Genomic DNA, 23,146 nt, shown 5'->3' on the forward strand with positions numbered 1-23,146 from the left:
GAGCTAGAGGAAATCGAGGAGGGAGGAATGGACGTCAAATGAGACAAAGAGAGCCATTGAATAACAAAAGTAAGGGGGCAACCCCTTCTGTTCTTTCACAAGTAGTTTTTCCGTCTGATGGGGAAATGGTTCCTAAGGAAATCCCATCACCAGCTATGTTCGAAAAAGGTAAAGTTATTGTTGTAGCCTAATTGATAACAAAGAAAAAGATGTCGATCTAGATGAAGAATATTTTGAAGAGAGTGATGAAGAGATGGTAAGCACCATTTCAATTATACCAACTGAATATTTGGGTGAATATGAAGGAAACCCAAATGAAGATTATGATGTAGAGGACGAAGAGGCCTTTGCCTTCATTCGGCTAGAGGATGAATTGGGATACTTTCAAAAGCCTACTGAAAAACAAAAGTCACATCTTCGACCATTACATTTCACTGCTTTTATGAGTGGTATTTGTGTTAACAAAGTTCTGGTCGATGGAGGGGCAATGATCAGTTTGCTGCCAGAAAGGATGTTGACAAAGGTGGGAAAACATTTTGATGATTTGGTTCCCACTAACATTTTAGTAACTGATTATAGCGGTATATCAACTCCTGCAAAAGGGTTAGTGACACTTCAAGTGCAAGTGGGATCAAAGGCCAGTTATAATGCACTACTGGGACGATGTAACAACCTAGTTTTCGGGTACGCGAGATCTTTTCTGAAGATACGGAGTCCTTTGGAAGATCAGTGAAGGAAACACCTCTACTGTATCATCAAGTATCTCAATCCTCATTCTCATTATGTCATCTCTAAGCTAGAACCTCTTTTGAGGCAAGCTCGACAACGCAGTCACGAAGAACCGAGTTTTTGAAATGTATCGGTTAGGAGCTTTTGATTCTGGTTTCTGTAAATAGTCTCAGTTTGACGAACTGGACTTAATTCATGAGAGAAGAGAAATAGTAATATAATATTATTATTATTATATTAATATTAAAGATGCTTGAATAATATTATAATATTATTTGATCTATTTTAGTTAAAAATAGGAGATCAGTTTAATTGGGTTCACAGTCTACTGGTGCAGGTTAATACCAGCACTCTCTGATGACTTTAGCAATGCTAATGCCTCATCATATACCTTCTATTCTCATGTTAATCATGTTACTAGTGTCATTTATACTGGTAGCTCAGATATTAATCTCTAGAAGTGTTGTTATATGTATGTACTAATACATATAGTTTTAGTAAATATACATCTGAGATATTTTAATATTATTTTAATCCACCTCCAAAGCAGCCAATCACAACTCACCCTACACCCCCAAGACCCCCAAGGCTGGCTCATTTTCTCCTTGTGGCTGAAAATAGCAAGAGAGGAAAAGAGAGAAAAGTTCTTGGTTCCTAATCTTCAAAACTTGATTTCTTCCGAATTAAAACTCAAATTAAAATTTCAATCCGACCAAAATGATCATCTCTTCTTTCTTTACATAACCATGTAACATATCAAGGCTGGAAATAATGTGAGATGGCTGTCCCCTTCCCCTTTGAATTTGGTTTTCAAGAACACGTGCATAAACATGTGTTTTCTTGATGTTCTTCCATAGATCTCTTGCTTAACTTGACTTGTGAGCCAAAGATCTTCAATTTCTAGAAAGTTTAAGGTGAGGATATCCTTCCTAAGCAGCTGTTGAAGTTTTGGTTAGTTGATGGTTTTGAGTTTTAAAGTTGTTCTTGATTGGATTTAGGAGGAAAAAGTGCTTTAAAAACACTTCAAGGAGTAACCGAAAATAGGAGTAGCAAATCAAAGTAGGATTTGGTGAAATTAATCTTGATTAATTGTGTTTGAGTTGTGTGATTGTTGTATGCTTTGGCTATGCTTGAAATTGATTGCTTATATGAGCTATTCTTGATGAAAGTTTGTTGAAATTTTGATGAAATTTGATGATATTCAATCTATGAATTTGTGTTCTTGGAAAGCTGGGAAAAACAAACCCTAAACTTTAAATTGGGGTTGATTTTGTATTGAAATCAAGTGAAAAATATGGGGTTTTAGTGACTACTAATTTATTATGAATTATGGTAAAAATCAGTTGTTGAAAAGATTGAAAAATGGGTGAAAACAAAGAAAGAATCTGAAGAATTTACAAAGAATACGAAACAGACTTTGAGTGTGATGAAGAACAATGAAGAAAACCTTTTTGGTTCTTAAAAAGGGTAAGGAAGTAATTATTTTGGTGTTTGGGGGTTATTTTATGAATATTAAAAGTTAAGGTGGTTAAAGTAAAAATATTAAAAGTTACGGGTAGTAAAAAGTCAATTTATAAAGTTAAAGGTAAAAGAAAGGTAATTTTCAAAAATTCAATAATAAAATAATAAATAATAATAAAATAATACGAAAAAGGTAATTTTTCGTAAAAGCTTTAGAAAGACAACTTTAAACTCAGAATCTTATAATTACCTTCATAAAACACTTACGGAGTGACAATAACATATTAGTGAGGCAAAGACAAAGGAAAGAAAAAAAGTTGAAGAAAAAATAAAAATCAAGGAAAAAGTCGGTAAAGTTTTAATGATAGAAACAAACAGTGATTAGTGAGCAAACTAGGGGCAACATAGTTAGTATTTGAGTTGCGCCTAGGGTTAGGTATAATATGAAAAGTTAAACTGTTTCAGTATAGACTTAATGAACCTATACTTGGGACAGGCTAACTGTTCATACCGAAATTTACATAAGCTATAAAAATATACGTTAAACAGAGAAATCAGAGCAGAGTAAAGAGACACAGAAAAAAGAGATTAGAGAACAAGCAGAGGGCCTGTTGAAAGGTCATTTATTGCATTAAGGCAACTCCAGAGATATCCGTATGTTCATTTGCTGCAGTAAGGCAGTCAGATAGATAATGGTACGTTCAGAGGACGCTTTCCTACGGTAATGATCCATATTATATTCCTTTAAGGCAGATGGGTTATTTCCTGCTTACAGAGGTACTGTGACCACCTGTTTCCTCTCTGTAGGGTAGATGGGTTATTTCCTGCATACAGAAGGTGTGTCGGCATACATCCTTATAGGGCAGAGGGGTTATTTCCTGCATGCAGTGGACCCTGTAGGGCAGAGGGGCTATTTCCTACATACAAGGGTATAGCCAACACGAAAGCCATATCTGGCTAGTAATGCTGGATTACATCGGGAACGGGTAGAAACCGACAGATGAGCTCATTACTTGCACTAGGGCTAGACATGCATCATACTTGGTTGTACATTCCTCTGTTATAATTGTTGTATGAGTGTATGTTTTCTTTGTTTGTATTATATTCTTTGTGTCTGTGAACTATTTTTTGTATTCTTTTGTTTGTGTTCTGCTTTCTATTTTCTCTATTTTTCCTATTTATCTGTATCTTCTGGTTACTGCCTCTCTATATTCTGCTATTTGTCTGCTAAATAATACAAAATTAATGAACTTAACTAATAACCCTGATCCTACTAAGAACTCCCCAGTTCTTATCCCTTTTCTCTCCCTTCTCCCTTAGATGGAAAAAAGAGTATCCTTCCGTAATCCATTGATGATCGTTCTGCAAAAAAGTTCTACTCTGGGTAGTCTTCTGAGTCTAAAGCAAGATTTATTTTCTGTTTATACGTATATACCATGAGACCAGCCGACGTCTACACCCCGTTTATCTATGAACTTTAGCCTATATCCTTCGTACGATGTTTCTATTTTGTGGCCACTCAATGAAATACCAGTGAGATGCTCTTTGACGACGTATGATCGTGCAGAGGAGTAGTAGACGATCTTCCGTCTTTTGATGACTTTTCACCTGAATTGAGTTTTGAAGACCTGGAACGTACTTTTCCTCGCTTTATTAGTTTAGAGGGACTAGGTGAGTATAGAGTTGTGCCATCTTAGGACTTCTTGAACAGGTCAGAGCCTGGGAGGTTGTAAGTATATATAAGTATATAGTTATTATCTAGCTATATCTAGGTGTATTCTAACTAAGATCTATACTATGATAACGGCTGGATAACTGAATGTTGTTAACTGCTTGAGATGTATATAAGTGTGGTTATTCATAACTGTTGTATATGTTACTTTTTTTTGAATTGATTATGAATGATTTTGTTTTATTAATCCAAATGTTTTAAAAAAAAGTACCTCACAAAATAACTACGCTTTTAACAACGAATTAGGCTCATATAATAAATAATAGATAATAATTAGGAAGACAAGTCGGTAGCACTCAATTTCTTGTATGATCTAGGCATACTGAAAATTGGGTCGTTACAGACGAGGCTGGATTCATGGTGTTGGAACTATACCTTCGACCATGCATCAGAGTATTCTTCTTTGGACTGATGAAGAAAAATCTGAATTAGTTAACGTAGATTCAGCTTATATGTCGAACAATTATATGTCAATTTTAGGGTATATAATCAGAAACTGAAACCTCTTTATGTACAGGGTGCTTAATTCTTATAATTGTGAAGACTGTTTTCTAACTTCAGAAGGACTTAACGTGAAGCTTCGTCAGCCAAAGCTCGATTTCCTCCTATTGGATGGGAGTAGTGACTTTGTGAAGGTTGATGGTATGAAAATCTCTTGTCATGGTTGAAAGTAAAAATATTTCAGATTATTTGATTTTTTTTAGAAAATTATTAAAGTAATTTCAATTCTAGTGAAAGTTTTTCTCATGTTAGAAGTGATGCTTCTGATGAAGTTGAGTCACATAGTGATTTCAATTTTGTTTTATCAATTTCCAGTACAAATTCGATTCCTCAAATTGAATTTAGGTATAGTTTAAATTCTAATGTTTTTTCTATTCTTGCAAATAATGTTATTAACTAATCTTCTATCAAAATATCGCATGGTCCTTGTGTTGAAAATGATTTGATTATTGATTTGGTTAATAATAAAGCTTGCTTATCCTCAAATGAGTTGATCGATTTATCTTTTTATTGTATTTATGATTTGCAACTTTTGGGTTTCGAAAAATATTCAGTCAATGATGATAATATGGAAAGAGGTTTTGAGTCTCAAGAACTTCTTGAGAAAAATAACTTATTAGGATCTAACAGTGATGTTAGACCTACTTATATTTACAAAAATATCGACGAGCGATTTCGAAAAGAATTAATTAGTCTATTAATTGACTATAAAGATTGTTTTGTTTAGGATTATCATGAGATGCTTGGGTTCGATCGTTCTTTGATAAAACATCGGTTGGCTTTAAAGCCATTTGCTCGGCCAGTGAAACAAGCGCCAAGATGCTTTGCACTTGAAATTCATCTAAAGATTAAAGAGGAAATTGAAAGATTAATCAAAGCAAAGTTCATTGAATAGCTCACAATGTTGATTGGGTGTCAAATATTGTATCGGTGACAAAGAAGAATCGAAAGTTACGAGTATGTATTGATTTTCAAGATTTAAATAATGCCACTGCTAAGGATGAATATTTTATGCCTGTGGTGGACATGCTAGTTGATTCGGCTATAGGCAATGAAATTTTAAGTTTCATAGATGGTTATTCAGGATATAACCAAATTTTTATAGCCAAGAATGATGTTCTGAAAACTGCTTTTCGATGTCTTGGGGCATTAGGAACTTATATGCCTTTTAGTTTAAAGAATGTTAGTGTGATGTATCAACGTGCTATGAATACTATCAGAAAATTTATGGAGGTATATATCGATGATGTAATGGTCAAGTCAAAGTCGATAAACCAACATCTTGATCATTTGCGGCAAGCTTTTGATACTATGCACAAAAAGAGTTTAAAGATGAATTCTTTGAAGTGTGCATTTGGAGTATCAGCTAAAATTTTTTTAGGATTTATGGTCCAAAAGAAAGAGATTGTTATTGATCAGAATAAAGCTAAGGCAATCTTGGAGTTACCTCCACCAACGTCAAAGAAAAAGGTATAGTCCTTTTTGGGGAAAGTTAATTTTTTTCAACGCTTTATCTTTAATCTTTCTGGACGCACACGTGTTTTCTCATCTTTAGTTAAACTTAAAGATGAAATGCAGTATGTTTGGACAGAAGAACATTTGAAAGTATTTGATTCGACCAAAGTTTATCTATTTAAGGCATCGATAATGGCAACCGTTCATCCTCATGAGCCATTAAAGTTATAGATTGCAGCTTTGATGAATACTATAGGATGTATGTTAGCTCAGGATGACGAGTAAGGTCATGAAAGGAAAATTTATTATTTGAGTAGAATGATGACTGATATTGAATCGAGATATTCCCTCATCGAAAAATTGTGTTTGTCTCTTTATTATTCTTGCATGAAATTGAAATGTTATATGGTTGCAAAGATTGTCAAGGTGGTTGCTCAAATGGATTTGATAAAATATATGTTATCTTCTCCAATGCTACGAGGTCGATTGGGCAAATGGATGCTAGCTTTGACGAAATTCGATTTGCATTATGTTCTTGCTAAAGTCATTAAAGGTCAAGTCATTGCAAATTTTCTGGTTGACAAATCGAATAATTCTAATGACCAGGGGGCAAATATTATCGAAGTAGATTCTGATTGTTGGAAGTTGTATTTTGATGGTTCAAAGCATAAAGATAGTGCTAGAGTTGGGATTTTGATCATTTCTCCAAAAGATGTTCCATCAGAGTTTTTGTTTGAATTAAAATATCCATGATCGAATAATATTGCTGAGTATGAAGCATTAATATTAGGGCTAGATATTTTAATCGATAAAGGGGCATTAGATATTCAAATTCTTGGAGATTCTCAGTTGGTTTTAAAGCATTTGTTTAAAGAGTTTAAATGTAACAATGAAAAGTTACAAAAATATTTGTTGACAGCATGGGAGTTGTTGGTGTCTGTTCAAAAAGTGTCTTTGGTTCATATTCTAAGAATTCAAAATGAGATTGCCAATGAGTTGGCTTAAAGTGCATCAAGATATAGAGTACTTCTCGAAACTTTAGAGAAATTGGCAAAAGTTCGACAAATTTTGGTGCCTATTGAAGGAAGAGAAGTTTTAGTTATAGACAACTAGGATGATGACGATTGGAGAAAACCAATTGCAGAATACTTGAAAAATCCTAATAGTCGCGTCGATCAGAAAATTAAGTTGAAATCAATGAATTTTGTGTTGATGAGCGATGAGTTATATAAGAAGGGTATCGAAGGAAGCCTTTCGATGTGTTTAAGCCAATGTGAAAAAGATATTTCTGTTGGAGAGGTCCATAGGGGCATTTGTGGCACTCATCAGGCTGGAGAGAAAATAAAATGGGTGCTTCGACGAGATCGAGTGTATTGACTGACCATGATTAAAAATTGTATTGATTATATTGTCAGGAGTGTCAATGGCATAGAGTAATACAACAAATTGCAGCTTCTAAGTTGCATTAGATTATCAAACCCTACCCACTTAGAGGTTGGACTTTGGATTTGATTGGAATAATCCACCCGCCTTTATCAAAGAATCATAAATTTATTTTAGCTATTGACTATTTCACAAAATGGGTTGAAGCTGTTCTTTTGATAGAGGCGGGTCAGAATGAAATTAATGATTTCACAGAAGAGTATATAATTTATCGATTCAAGATTCCTCAAACATTGAGCACTGATCAGGGAACTATATTTACTAGCCAACGTATTAAAAATTTTGCAGCATCTAAGAATATAACTATAGTAACTTTGACCCCATATTATGCACAAGTAAATGGTCAGGTTGAAGCGGCAAATAAAACTTTAATCAATTTGATTAAAAAGCAAATTGGCTAAAAACCTCGAACTTGGCATGAAACGTTAACTCAAGTGTTATGCGCTTATCGAAATTCACCCAGAGGATCTACGAATACGTCACCATATAAATTAGTTTATGGCCATGATGTAGTATTACCTTTAAAAATCAACCGCAATACCTTAAGAGTGATGAGGCAGGATGAGTTGCCAATTGAGGATTATTGGAATGCGACATGATAAAGTAAATGATTTAGATCAAGAATGCATTTTAACACTCGAGAATATGATTTATCAGAAAAATAATATTGTTCGAAACTATAATCGGCATGTGAAAGAGAAATGCTTTCAAGTGGGAGAATTAGTTTTGAAAGTTATATTACCGATGGAAAGAAAATCGAGATTTTTTGGTAAGTGGTCTCATAATTGGGAAGACCCTTTTCAAGTAATCGATTTATATTCTAGAAATATATATCACATTAAAAATATTGAATCAGGTGATAAAGATAAGTCAATAAATAAAAAATATATAAAACAATATCGATGCCGGGAAGATATTGTTTAATTTATATAGATGAAAATACAAATAACGAAAGGAAATTTGAATACATAAGAATATTCTAAGTCCTTGGAAAATAAGGCTCTAGTAATTCTTCTAGCTCGAAGCGAAGTCAACTCTTTCTTCATCATAGGAAGAACAAGCCATGTTTTCATCATTTTCTTCAATGTGCATCCTTTCGTATTTCCTATTAACTTCATCGAGTTTATTATGCATTTCACAAAGGTTTTGGAATAGTTGTTATTTTTTCTTTTGTGCCGTGATATAAGGTTCTTCTAATGCGGCCTCTTTTTCTCGAATTAAGGCGAGCTCTTTTTCAAGTTCTTCTCTACATTCTACTAAATGAGCTTGGGTGCTGGTAGCATGGGCAACAGTGATCTCGAATTCCTTGAAAGATTTTGGTGTTAATTGGTAGGACGCATCAACATTTATAGATTCTACTTCGGTCTTTCCTTTGCTTCATTTATTTTATCTTAATAAATGAAAAAGTTATTAGAAACCCTCTCAAGTTTCTTCACCACAGTGGAAAATTTAGGTGGAACCTGCAATTCAAGGGAGGAACTCAAAAATATGTTAGATAAGGTGCTATTCAAATCATCTTGTGTAACCCATTCATCAGTACTATGGGTTAATAGCCTAAAAAGAAAAACTTCTTTGAGAAGGCAAATTGAAAGACAGACAGTAATTAATAGAGAACATGCCATAGTAGATACAAATAAATAGGTGGTTAATAAATTTTATTTAAATTAATTTTGTTGATTATGGTTGTAAAATCAAGTGCAATAGGATTAAACGTTTCATTTTCAAATGATATCGAGAAAATGCATTAATTCTAAGGGGGCAATTTGTTGGCCGAAAAACATAATTTCGAAGTTATCGAACTCAAGTTTCGATAAACATTCTTTCGAAGAATGTAATCTTTATTGAAAAAATGATTCATCGAGGAAAAAAGGTAGAATTCAATCTAGGAGCATGATCGAAGAAAAAGAACAAGTGGAGTTGATTAGTGGTAATTATTCACGTTATACACAAAAGAGCAGAAACGGTTACTCAAAAATCAATGCATGTGGGAGTTACATTTGAAGTTGATTATATTGGTCGAAGATTTCTATAAATAGGTGAAAGATCGAAGAAAAAAAGGGTTGGAATTTCTTGTCAGAAAATATTCTTGCACACTCACATTCTCAGCAAATTTCTGAATCTACTTAGAGCTTTTTTTTTTCGGTAGGGTTCATTTCACTGTCTTTACTTTTCATTTAAATTTCTCGTTATCTTTACTTTCTTGCAAATATACTTTTTCAGCAAGTTTACTTTTTCTATTTTCTTTTAAAATTAAGCATTTTGTTTTCGATTTAAAAATCCTTTGATCTTGTCATTTTACTTTTAGGTTTACTTTACTTTTCTTTCAGATTTTCTTTTATTGTTTTGTTCAATCAAAAAATCTTTGATACACTTTCAAAAATTGGTACTTGCAAGAGAAGTAGATTTTGCTCACAGATCATTAGACATCGAACCATTTCGATTTGTTAAAAATCGATAAAATAAGGGCATATAATTATTTTTTTAACAAAAAAAAATAGATCGTAAATAAAAAATATTTTGTTAACTAATTAGATACAAAATTTTCTGTACTTATTAATTATTAGTAGAGGAATGCTAGGTAAACAATGACTATCTTGAACAACATGAACAACCACTAATCAAATAAAAGTACATCACATTCTAATTTAATGCTATTAATTAAATTTAGGTTTAATTACTCTGTAGGTCCCTATAGTTTCACCGAATTTTTAATTAGGTCCCTATACTTTTTTTCTTTTCAATTGGGTCCCTGTACCTTATTTTTTTTTCAATTAAGTCTCTGCCGTCAGTGTAACATTTGAGATAACAGAATATTCTTGATAAAAAAATAATATTCTTGGCAATTAGCTGTAGAAGCTTGGTGAACTAATCTGAATTTTTTCCTAATACCCAAATAACCCCTCACATTTCATTCCTAAGAAAAAAAAGAAACCCTAAGTTTCTCTCGTCTTCTCCGTCTCCTACCTCTGTCGACGGCGTGTGTGTCTGCCATCGACTGCAACGGACAGTTGCTGGTGTGCCCTTTGTCGCCTTCCCTCTGCGCTGGTCCCTTATGCATTGTTGTTGTCAGAGGTCTTCTCCACGGTTTGTCCGGCCAAGGCGTCTTCGTTCCGTCGCAGTGAAGGCTCTCGCCTGGAGTCACAGTGCCGCACCTTGCTAAGCCTCCGACCACGCCTCTGCTCCATTTTCCTGCAGTCGAAGTTTCTGCAAGTAAGTGACGAAGAAAAAAGCCTCATTTTTTCAGTATTAAAAGTTGATATTTATGTTATTTTTTTTCAAAAAAAAAATATGGCATTGTTTGACTGTTGTTGCTGTGATGGTGGTGCTTTAAATGGATTCTGCTTCTATTTTTATTAAATGGATTTTGCTTTCAATGGGGGAATTGTAAAAGTGTGATGTATGCTGATGGTTTCAAATTATGAAAGTTTGAACCTTTTTTTCAAATTATGTGATTGAAAGCCCATACTTACTATGTTCGAGTGGATAAGGTGTTATTGGATGTCTCGATTTGCTAAAAAAAGAAGGCCGAAAAATATGAGGGTACAATCATTCCTAAACCCAAAAAGAGGCTTGATGTCATTGCTACGCGAACTATGGAGTGGCAAGCAAGATGGTCTGGAGGACTGAAATATGAAGTTTCTCATAAGAACCGGATGATTGTTGAGAGGTTTATGGTTGACTTGTTGGCTGGAATGTGTAGCTGCAGTGTTTACCAACCACACATTGTCTAACCAAATCCAATTCTCTCTTGATATGCTCCTCAAAAAATCCGATTCGTGCGGGAAGTGGTGTTTCCAGTGGCGGACGGGTGAGTAACGCGTAAGAACCTGCCCTTGGGAGGGGTGGGGGTTATATGGAATGCCCTGCTCGCATACTTGTTGTGCTATATTCGAGAAAGGGGACAGTCCAGAAGATTATTGCAGCACCTTCTATAGCCCAGCAGCCTATGTTGCAACTTATGGTAACTTAGTTTCTCCAATCAATGAAGAAAATATGTGGCTGAAAGTTGAGTGTGACACCATCATACCTCCCATCTTTAGGGTGAAGCCAGGAAGACCACGGATGGTGAGGATCAGAAAACCTGATGAGAACCGTTCTCAGACAAAGCTTAGGAGGACGGGTTCATCTGTTACATGTAGCAACTGCGTCCATTATGGACATAATAGAAGGCATTGTCCTAATCCAATAGTGTCAGGTATCATGCAAATCTGAATCTACAAACTATTGTTTTACTATTTTAAATTTGAAATTATAGGGTATTTGAGGTGTTTAGTGGATTAGGTTGTGATTAGTATAATGTATGGTGTATGAAAATATATTATGCTGTGTTGTAAATTGTGTGAATTGATTTGGATCGCAAACAGATTATGCTGCCTTATAAATAGACTATAAGATAATTATAAATTGATTATGCTGTGTTATATATAAATTGTAAATGGATTATAAATTGATTGAAAAAAAAAAGCTGAATATTCATGTTGCAATCTGGTGTTTACCTGATTTCAGAACCTGGTGTTGCTACTGCCGCCAACGGAGAAGATCCAAATGCTGCTGACACTGTGCTTACTGCTGCGCCTACTGCTGCTACTACTGCTGATCCTGCAGCTGCTGTTGACACTGATCCTGCTGCCAACAACAGATCCGGTGTGAATATCCGTAGATCTGAGCGAATAATGCAAACAGAGGTAGGCAAGGAAAGGGATAGAGAAAGGGGTAGAGCTGCATCTTCACAACCACTCCCCACCACACCTGCATCTTCACAACAGCTACCCACCACACCTGCTGTTGCTACCTCCACTCAACCACCTCTCATACTTGCAACTTCAGCATCTCAGGCTCCAACCACATCCACCGGTGCAGTGGCTCCAACCACAGCTACCTCACAACAAGCCTTACCTCTTGAAGGGCCAGCCTTCCAGCCTCTCTTAGCTGTGACAAGTGCAAAATCTCACCAAGCACCTAGAGCATCTTCTCAATCTTTACCAAAGACAAAGGTATTTGGTGTGAGGAGAAGTGGACGGCTGAAGTTAGGAGTGAGGAAGCAAAAAGAGGCACCTAGTCTACATATAGACCTAAGTGATGACTGAAGTCTCTTTAAATTTATAGTTAGGGTTGTTGGAGTTGCTATTAAATAGTATATCTTGTGATGAATTGTGTCTATGTGGCTATTGTTTATTATGTGGATAGGACCACTATTTTGATATTTTGTAATCAGGTTTGACCACTTTTAATTGTTGCACTTCTTGGATCTTTATTTTGGATTAGGTATGTGGCATATATGACCACTTATGTTATGATATTTTGTGTAAGTATGGTTTACAGGAACACTTACTTAATGAAAATATATGTAGCATATTTTCTTGCCACTTCTTGCTGCAAGTTGTTGTCAATTGTAAAAATTAAAATATTCACATTGATAAAGTTGCTTCCTAACTATCATTTGTTATACACACAAAATACATCAAAGTGCAAAATTGATTCAAACTAAACATAATTAACTTTAATTGGATTGAAGCCATAGAATCTCTTACATTACAACTTCATACCACAAATAACTCTAAACTCTTGCAAACCACATTCTAATTATTAAGACTATCAAAAACATAAATAGCATATATTGCATTTTACATTGAATTTTCATATTATTATCCAACCCCCAACTTATTCTTGGAGAATATTCAACTCATCACATAATCTACCCACACAAGCATCTATTTCTCTGGCTTCAACAATTAATCTCTCCATCTCCACGTTTAGCCTCTCTATCTTTCTTTCTTGTGCATCCAATTTCCACATTTCAGCTTCCAACTTAGCAGAATTTTGTGTTCCAACAACTCCAACAACAGCAGCAGACACGTTACTTCTTGCACCAACTTTATCAACCCACTCAAAAAATTTGTATCTTCTGTTAGGGTAAGAAATAAATCTTCTATTAGGATTCTTTGTTGTTCCTGAAATTTGAAGACTCAGAGTGTCACCACAAAAAACGATGAACTCGCCTTTCCTTTTCCTTTGGCCACCCATTCTTTGCACCGTCATCAACCTCAATCCAATCAAAATCATTAATCCACTAAAAAAAGTTGCATTTTGGTATCTTCCCACAAGTAACATACCTCCTACCATGGTTAAAAACGGCTGAAGAACGGTGGACGATTACTACCTCTCCACAGAAACATAGGTGTCTTCTTTTCTTCGAGTTCGAGCTCCTGAAAACACAGCTTCCCGAAGAAAGAATGAATGAGATTCCTTGACTATGAGTCATAAATTTGGAGAATATGAAAACTGAAAATGAAAAAGGGAGAAGAAGAGAAACCTCAGAATTTTTAAATTTGGAGAATTTTTTTGTTTAGTACTGAGTATATAGACTCCAGTTTTAATAGTTTCAAAATATTTAGATTATTAAATGGTTTTTGTAATAATATATATTTTTTTAAATTTTTAATAATTATTAAATAGTTATTTTTTAATTTTATTTATTAATTAATTTTTTATATATTATTTAATTTTAAATTTTATTTTTTTTATAAATTATTATTTTATTATTTATCACATCTATCTTATCTTTAAAATTCTATCATTAATAATTTAATGTTCTATGGGTATCCATTTTTAATTTCTTTCTCAATTTATTTTTACTTTGAAATTATAATATTATTATTTTAATCCCAAGATTAATAATTTCATAATCTATCATTAATTTTTTTCAATTGTCCAATAATATAATTGTAATATTATTTATGATTGTCTTTTCATAATCAATTTGTTGTAGTCATTGCTCATTGTTTGTCAATTGTCAAGTATACGTTCTTCGCATTTGTAGAAATGCAATCCATAGAAAATCAATCGATTTTTTTTATTGGAATAATTGATTGATTAGTGAATGAAAGTGTATCACTATTGCAAAAGCGGGGAGTAGCGGCGGAGAAACAGCGGCTGTGGCCAAAATCGCCGCATATTGGACGGGTAGCTGCAGAGATGACCGGCGGTCTGGTAAATGACGCAAAACGCTCCTGAATAGCGGCTGGGTAGCGAAGACCGCAGCGAAATTAGGATATATATCGTCAACATTCCTCGTCTGACCCTATATTCTTGGCGCGCACCAAAGCAGAGCAGAGGTGCGAACCACACCCACCCCCCTGTGCCACATACAATATACCCGGCGACTACTTCCATAAACGCCGCTAGGTGAGTTTTAGTTCAGTGTTTCAATTCCCCCTTTTATATCACAACCAATAATCTCTTCCCCCCAATTGTGCAGAAACCCGCGAGTTTATTTTAGCAGCGCGCCAACCAAGAGCAAGAGCAGAGCCGTGAACTTCAGCGGAAGAACCCAGCCAGGTGAGGATCTTATCATAATTCAATGTGTCCATTCTCCGCTGTCATCTTATACCCTTTAATTGAGTCCTCCAATTTTGCAGAAACCCCTAAAATTTTCGAGCTATTTCCTGTTATCCACAATTCCTGAAACCATACTCTCTCAGCCATTGTGTGCAAAATTCCTGACCTTTGCTCCACCTTGCGCTTCCGTGTTGGTCGTCGAGCCGCACAGCTGCCATCAGTGCTTCTCTCACCGGGGTTGAAGTTGATAATATCCCCCTTCACTGGTTCGTTCATCCATATTGACCTCTTTTTCGTGTTTTCATTCTTGGTTCAGACTTTTGAACAATAATTTGTCTATATCTTCTATTTGTTGGGGTTAATTGCTGCTGTTTAGAGTTAGGAATTTGATTCATGTGACTTGATCCATTATGAGCAAGCTCAGCTGCCTAATCATTTATCTATTGTTGTCATTACTTTAACTATTTGAACAATAGAGAGTTGATTATCTAGATAGATAATTCAGTATGATTAATTAGTGTATTACTCTGTGTATGATCAGCAAGAATTGAGTATGATGAGTTAGCATATTACTCTGTCTATGACCAACAAGAATTGAGTATGATTAATTATCATATTACTCTATGTATGATTAATTAGTTATGTTAAAAGATTAATCTAATTAGGGTATACATACAGCTGCACATCTGTGTATGATCAGCCTGAATGAATTGATCTGTTAATATTACTCTTAAGTAATGAAACAAGGACACTTTAGAGAACAACAAGAAGAGAAAGGATGAAAGTAACGGGATCAGGTTTGAGTCCTCCCATCAAATAGATTATGAACACAAATCCAGTTGGAAGTGCAAGCTCCAATGGCCAGTTTCCTATTGTTCTTGCCAAGAAGTAGGAAGAGAGCATGTACATTCCCAAAGATGCATTTGATATAGTTTTACCTGGATTGGATTCTAGCCGCAATTAATTTTATTTTGTTGCATTAACAAAGTGATTTTTTTCCAAACCTTACAATAATAATCTATTTGAAACACTTATAAATCAGTACTATGATAAAACCTTTCTTTTTATTCCCGTGTTTCTTAAAACTGCCTTCGTTTTTTACCTTCAACTTGGCTGATTTTTTACTAGCATGAAAAGTGATCTAATATTGACTTTTTTGGTATTTATTGTGCTCTGTCTATTTATTTTATATGTAATACTAAATGTAATCTTATAACAACTATTTGAAGGTGTTTTTCCCTTATGCACACACTAAATTTTCAACATCGTGTACATGATTTTTTTTGGGTGGTGCTATATGATATGAATATTTTCTGCATGAGAAGTGTTGAACATTAGTGGTCTGTGATGTAAAAATATATTATTAAGAAACTGGCTGATATCATTAGAAGAGGTGAAATTAAACTTTGTGAAGCTGAATTTGTTATTTTATTAATTATGTATTGGTACATAGGATTTTGCTGCATATTGATTAAAATAGCTTAGGACAAATTTAGAGTAATGCACTTGTGCCATGCTTATACAGTGCTACTCTGTTAACTCTAAGTATATAATAACAGATGAAAAAGGGCCAAAGGGCTAAGGTGATAGTGTCCCAATTCTTATATATAACAAGCTGCTTTATGAGTGTCTTTTTTCTTCTTTTCAATTGGCGAATAGAAGAGACTGTTAGAGTAATTAACATCTGTGTCACGACGCATGTTTGGAATGCTCATCTACATGATGCATGGGTTCATCTACATATATGTCTTTTTGCGTTTAGAAAAACAATCGATATTTTTATTCAATTAATTGATTGGTGAATGGAAATCATTTTTTTGTTGGTAATTTTCAGAAAATAATCGATTTTTTATTCAAAGAATCAATTGATTAGTGAATAAAAATCTTTTCTGTTTATAATAATCGATTATTTTACGAACAAAAGTTAGCTTTTATACAAGTCAATCGATTTTATTACATATCTAATTAATTGGTTGAGAAATTTAATTAATTAGTTGAAGAAAACAATTGATTGGATTAACAGTAAACATGACTTTTCAATTATTTATGCTATTTAACAAATCAAAACAACTAACGAATTCAAAAATAAAAATGTGTTGATTCACGTTTTTTTCTTTTTCTTCAATTCAAAAGAATTATTTGACGTTGAATCTTAATTTTATAATATAGGCTTGAGTTTTAAAAATTAAATTAGTTGAAGTTATTTACAAATCAATCTCATAATCGTATTCATAGACTAGAGTTAATGGATGAATTATTAATGATATAATTGTGAAGATAATATAAATGATGAATAATAAAATTATAATTTATAAAATAAAAGATAATTTTTTATTAAAATAATATATGAAAATTTAATTAATAAATAATATTTAATTAAAAAAGAGTCATTTGATAATTAAAAAATATATAAAATATATTTTATTACTAAAATCATTTAATAGTATAAATATTATTGGATTATTTTAAGGGTTTTTGAAGGGTATTTATAAATTTAATTAATTAATATTATTAATATTATTGATATTATTATTAATATTATTATTAATATTAATAAACGATTACTAACCGTTTAGTATCATTTGGTTGAAGGGACACAATCTTTTAAGGATTGTATATATTCAAAATATTGTATCTATTGGCAATAGAAAAGACACAATCATTTGAATACGTAACTAATCATAATTGCTAAGTGCAATATGTATAAATAATTTCTTGTCCACTATTATATAAAACACAAGTACTAAGTGTACATTTTAATCAACTATTAAGAAATTTTTTTTGTTCAAGAGAGTTGAGAATTTCTTACTATTGCTAATTAAGAAACTCTTATGTTTCATTGTATCCTGGGAGAGTATTGCCATCAACCCTAAAGCAACTAAGTGTGGGGACAAATATCTCTCTAAAGAAAGCGATCTAATCGTGCCTTGAAACCACTACACAAATATAAGATTTTGTCATCTTCTCATACTAATATACCCAACAATTTTAGAGAGATATTTCTTGAAGATAGCACAAGATCAAAACACTACATTCAAGGTCATGAATCAAGAGTTTGTCAAATTAGATCGCTTTGATGGAACGAACTTCAACCATTGGAAAGACAAGATGATGTTTTTTTTTTCAGTTCTCAATCTTGTATATGTGATTGACCCAAAGACTATACCAATTGCCGATGCCGCTGAAAAAATCCACACCGGAAGAGAAAGAAAAGATTGTTCAATTGAAAAAGAAACGTGATGAAGATACTTCATATTCTCAATACTTTATCCGACCGACTCTACGATCTCTACATGTCAATTCAATCATCATTAGAGATTTGAAAATCTTTGGAAGAAAAGTACAATACCGAACGACAATGAATAGATAAGTTTATTATGATGAAATATTTTAAATTTATTATGAATGATACTATGTCTGTCATAGATCAAATTCATGAATTACAAATCCTTGTAAGTAGACTTTGTGATCTACAAGTGGTGATCCCTGAATCATTACAAGTTGGAGCAATTATTTCAAAATTGCCTTCATCTTGGAATGGTTATAGGAAGAAACTTTTATATCTTGGTGAGGACTTCACAATTGAGAAATTACTAAGGCATATACGTATAAAGGAGAAAATTTGAAAACGTGATGCTGTGTATATTTCTCAAAATTTTAAAGTGAATCATATTGGTAAAAACAACACTAATAAGAAGAAAAGAAAGTTCTCTAAAGATTCAAAGCAAGATAAGAAGAGACAAAGAGAGTGTTATCATTGTCACAAGAAAGGACACTATATCAAAGAATGTAGACTTCTGAAAAAGGAAGCACCAAAGACTGACTTAGTGGAAGAGAAGGATCTAATTGCTATGGTTGTAGAAAAAGTACAAAACATGCATATTGACATGGTTACAGAAGTTAACATAGCAACACAAGGAAAATCACTTGAATGGTGGTTAGATTCTGGGGCTACTGTTCATGTTTGCAATGATTGCAACCAATTCAAAACATATGAAGAAGTGGACAATAGAGAGGTCTTAATGGGCAATGACAACTCAACCAAAGTTTGTGGTCAAGGAACTGTGGAAGTGAATTTTACATCTGGAAAGAAATTAAGTTTAATAAATGTACTTCATGTTCCAGATTTGAGAAAAAATTTAGTTTCTGTTAGTCTCTTGTGTAAGAAAGGATTTAAAGTTGTAATGGAATCCGATAAAGTGATCTTGCTTAAGAATGATGTATTCGTAGGAAAAGGATATTGTACTGAAGACATGTTTAAACTTAGTATTAATAAAGTGAATGTTTCATTGTATGTTGTTGATTCTTGTGATTTATGGCATAGTAGATTAGCACACTTAAATTACAAATCAATTGAATATATGCAAAAGAATAACTATATTGATCTTAGTAACAAGGATTTTAACAAAAAATGTGATATTTGCATACAATCCAAAATTACTAAGAAACCTTTTCCTATAGTTGAAAGAACACATTTATTGGAGTTGATTCATAGTGATATTTGTGAACTAAATGACAATATTACTAGAGGAGGAAAAAGATATTTTATAACTTTTATTGATGATTGTTCTAGATTTACTTATGTGTATTTGCTTAGAAATAAAGATGAAGCTTTTGAAATGTTTAAGAAATATAAAATTAAAGTAGAAAATATGCATAATAAGAAAATAAAAGTTCTTCGTAGTGATCGAGGTGGATAATATTTTTCTAATGAATTGATCACTTTGTGAATTATATGGTATTGTGCATGAATCTTTCGCTCCATATACTCCGCAAAAAAATGGTTTGGCGGAAAGAAAAAACCATACCTTAGTGGATATGGTTAATTCAATGTTATTAAATGCAAAATTGCCTTACAATTTGTGTGGTGAAGCATTATTGACATCATGTCATATTCATAATAGGATACCATCAAGACATAGAAAGGTTCTCCTTATGAAATTTGGAAAGGAAGGAAACCTAATTTAAATTATCTTAAAGTGTGGGGATGTTTAGCCTTTTATCGAGTTCCTGATCAAAAGAGAACCAAATTGGGGCCAATAGTCATAAAAGGCACTTTTATAGGATATGCTCAAAATTCTAAAGCATATAGAATATTGATAAACCACTATTTTATGGTTTACAATGTGTTTAATTGTGTGGTTTTATCATGATCTTTACCCATTTATTCATATAATTAGCATGTATTTATATTTCCTTCCTAAAATTATTACATGATTGAAAACATGCTTCTTTGATCTTAGTTTAGCTAATCTTAATCCTCTCTTATTACCATTCGATGCCTTGATCTGTGTGTTAAGTGTTTCAGGCTTTATAGGGCATGAATGAGTGAGAGATTGGGAAGGAAGCTTGCAAAAATGGAAGGAACACAAGAAATTGAGGAGAAGACCAGTGAGAAGTGACGCGTACGCGTCAGCGACGCGACCGCGCGGAAGAAAGGAATTCGCAGTGATGCGGCCGCATGAGTGACGCGGACGCGCGGATTGGAAAAGCAGAAGCGACGCGGAGGCATGGACGACGCGTCCGCATGGAAAAGAAAAACACCGAATGACGCGTCCGCGTGAATGACGCGTCCGCGTGACGTGCGCAATCTGCAGAATTACAAAAGTCGCTGGCAGAGATTCTGGGCCGATTTTAACCCAGTTTTTGGCCCAGAAACACAGATTAAAGTCAGGGAACATGCAGAGACTCATCATGCTTTTCATAATTCACTTTTCATAGTTTTAGATGTAGTTTTTAGAGAGAGAGGCTCTCTCCTCTCTCTTAGGATTTAGGATTAGGATTTTTAGAAATTAGGATTTATCTCATCTTCATATCGGGTTCAATATTCTTTTATTTTGACTTCTCTTCTACTTTGAGATACTTTAATGCTTTTATTTGTATTTGATTTATGTTGCCCAATTGGCTTATGAATTTTTCCATGTTAGATGTTACTGCTTTGAATGAATGCTACTTGACGTATTTCAGATATTTATGATTTCAATTTAGCTTTCCACATTATTGGCTTTAATTGATTAACTGGAAGCTCTTGAGTTATCAACTATTCATGATTGACTGTTATATCGGGTAATTAACTGGAATTCCACTAACTCTAGTCTTTCCTTAGAATCTGGCTAGGACTTGGGAAATCTAACCAATTAGTTCACTTGACTTTCCCTTGCTTACGCAAAGTTTAACTAAGTGGGATTAACTTCCATTCTCATAGGAGTAATTAGGATAGGACTTCCAAATTTTCATATCTTGCCAAAAGTTTATTTTATAGTTAATTATTTATTTTATCTGCCATTTAAATTACTTGTTCCTCATCTTTAAAACTCCGATTTACAAAACCCATAACTGGCCAAGAGCCATAAAAGGCACTTTTATAGGATATGCTCAAAATTCTAAAGCATATAGAATATTAGACTTAGTGTCTAATGTAGTTGTTGAATCAAGAGAAGTAGAATTTATTGAAAATAAATTTATCAATGATTCAACTTCTAATTCAGAGTATCCCCAAAATGATACTAACATTTCACAAGAAATAAATAATCAAAATAATAAACGTCTAAGCAACAAAAATTTGATTGAACCAAGGAAGAGCTTGAGAGTAAGAAAAGAAAAGGACTTGAGTCTAGATTTTATTTCTTCTCAGGCAATCACCTTTTTGTTAGAAGGAACTAGGAATTCTGTAACAAACAAGATTTCTATTGTTATGAACATAGAGGGTGATCCTCAAATATTCAAAGAGGCTATGGCTTCAAGGGATTCTGCTTTTTGGAAAGAAGCAATAAATGATAAAATGGACTCAATATTATCTAACAATACTTGGGTCTTGGTTGATTTGCCTCCAGGATCAAAGCCTATAGGATGTAAGTGGGTATTTAGAAGAAAGTATAATACTGATGGTTCATTACAAACCTTTAAAGCAAGGTTAGTGGCCAATGGGTTTAGACAACAAGAAGGTCTAGACTATTTTGATACCTATGCACCTGTGACAAGAATGACTTCTATTAGGGCTCTTATAGTATTAGCATTCATACATAAATTTCATATACATCAAATGGATGTTAAAACGGCTTTTCTAAATGGAGATCTTAATGAAGAAATTTATATAGAACAACCGGAAGGCTATGTGCTACCCGAAAATGAAAAGAAAGTTTGTAAATTAATTAAGTCTTTGTATGAGCTAAAATAAGCGCCTAAACAATGGCATGAGAAGTTTGATTCAGTGGTGTTATCAAATGGCTTCTCACGTAATAGTTCGGATAAATGTATTTACTCAAAATTTATTAAAGATTATGGAGTAATCATTTGTTTATATGTTGATGATATGTTAATCATCGGAACAAATTTAGAAGGAATTCGTATAACAAAGGAGTATCTAACTTCTAAACTCAAGATGAAGGATTTGAATGAAGTTGATACAATATTAGGCATAAAGGTGCATAAGAATGAAGTTGGCTTTACTTTAAGTCAATCTCATTATATCAAAAAAGTATTGAAAAAGTTTGATCATCTCACAATTAAAGAATTAAATACGCCGTATGATCCTAATCTTAAATTAGAAGGAAATATGGGAAGACCTATAGCACAATTAGAATATGCTAGTGCTATAGGAAGTTTAATGTATGCAATGTATTGTACTAGACCTGATATAGCATTTGTTGTGTGCAAATTATCAAGGTTTACAGGAAAGCCTAGCAATCAACATTGGAAAGTTATAATAAGAGTTCTTGGTTATCTCAAGAAAACCATAAACTTGGAATTACATTATAGTGATTATCCCTCAGTTTTAGAAGGTTATTCCGACGCAAGTTGAATTACAAATCTTAGTGACAACAAATCCACTTCACGATGGATTTTTACTATAAGTGGTGGAGCAATAAGTTGGGCCTCAAATAAACAAACATGTATTATGCATTCTACTATGGAGGTTGAGTTTGTAGCTTTATCAGCCGCATGTAAAGAAGCGGAATGGTTAAGAAATTTGTTATATGATATAAAGCTGTGATAGTGAATTATCCATGTCTTGAGTATATAATAAGGTTTATAATGGAAAGTCTAGACATATAAGTTTGAGACATGAATTTGTGAGGCAACTAATAGATGATGGTGTAATTACCATCACTTATGTAAGATCTCAAGAAAATTTATCAGATCCTTTGACTAAAGGTTTGTCAAGGGATAAAATCAAAGAAACTACTGCTAAAATGGGATTAAAACCTATTATTGCTAAATGATGGGAACCCAACCTTATTCTAGTAGACTACTAGTTTCAAGGTTTAATGGGTAATAACAAGTTATTTAGCAATTAGAGCACTAAGGTATATGATTTAGTGCTATTTACAATAAATTAGGAGGGTGAGTTTAAACTCTTAATGGAATGATAATATTATCTATCAAAAGATTCCACCTATATGAAAATAAGAGTGGTGCCGTTCTAATAGAGAATTTTAGAAGTTTTATTCCCATAAATATTCATGAAACCAGGATGAGCACAAGGTC

At 33.3% G+C, this 23,146-nt stretch overlaps 1 long non-coding RNA gene across 1 annotated transcript; it reads left to right on the forward strand.

Moving 5' to 3' along the window:
- Positions 1-14,173: 14,173 nt before the first annotated feature.
- LOC107488756 (uncharacterized) lies at positions 14,174-15,318 on the forward strand. The gene is made up of 3 exons (XR_001591977.3): positions 14,174-14,506; positions 14,580-14,659; positions 14,740-15,318. It is a non-coding gene; the product is annotated as an uncharacterized LOC107488756 (long non-coding RNA).
- The last annotated feature ends 7,828 nt before the right edge of the window (positions 15,319-23,146 follow it).

The sequence above is a fragment of the Arachis duranensis genome, chromosome 5 (genome assembly GCF_000817695.3).
Source record: "Arachis duranensis cultivar V14167 chromosome 5, aradu.V14167.gnm2.J7QH, whole genome shotgun sequence".
Taxonomy (NCBI): Eukaryota; Viridiplantae; Streptophyta; class Magnoliopsida; order Fabales; family Fabaceae; genus Arachis; species Arachis duranensis.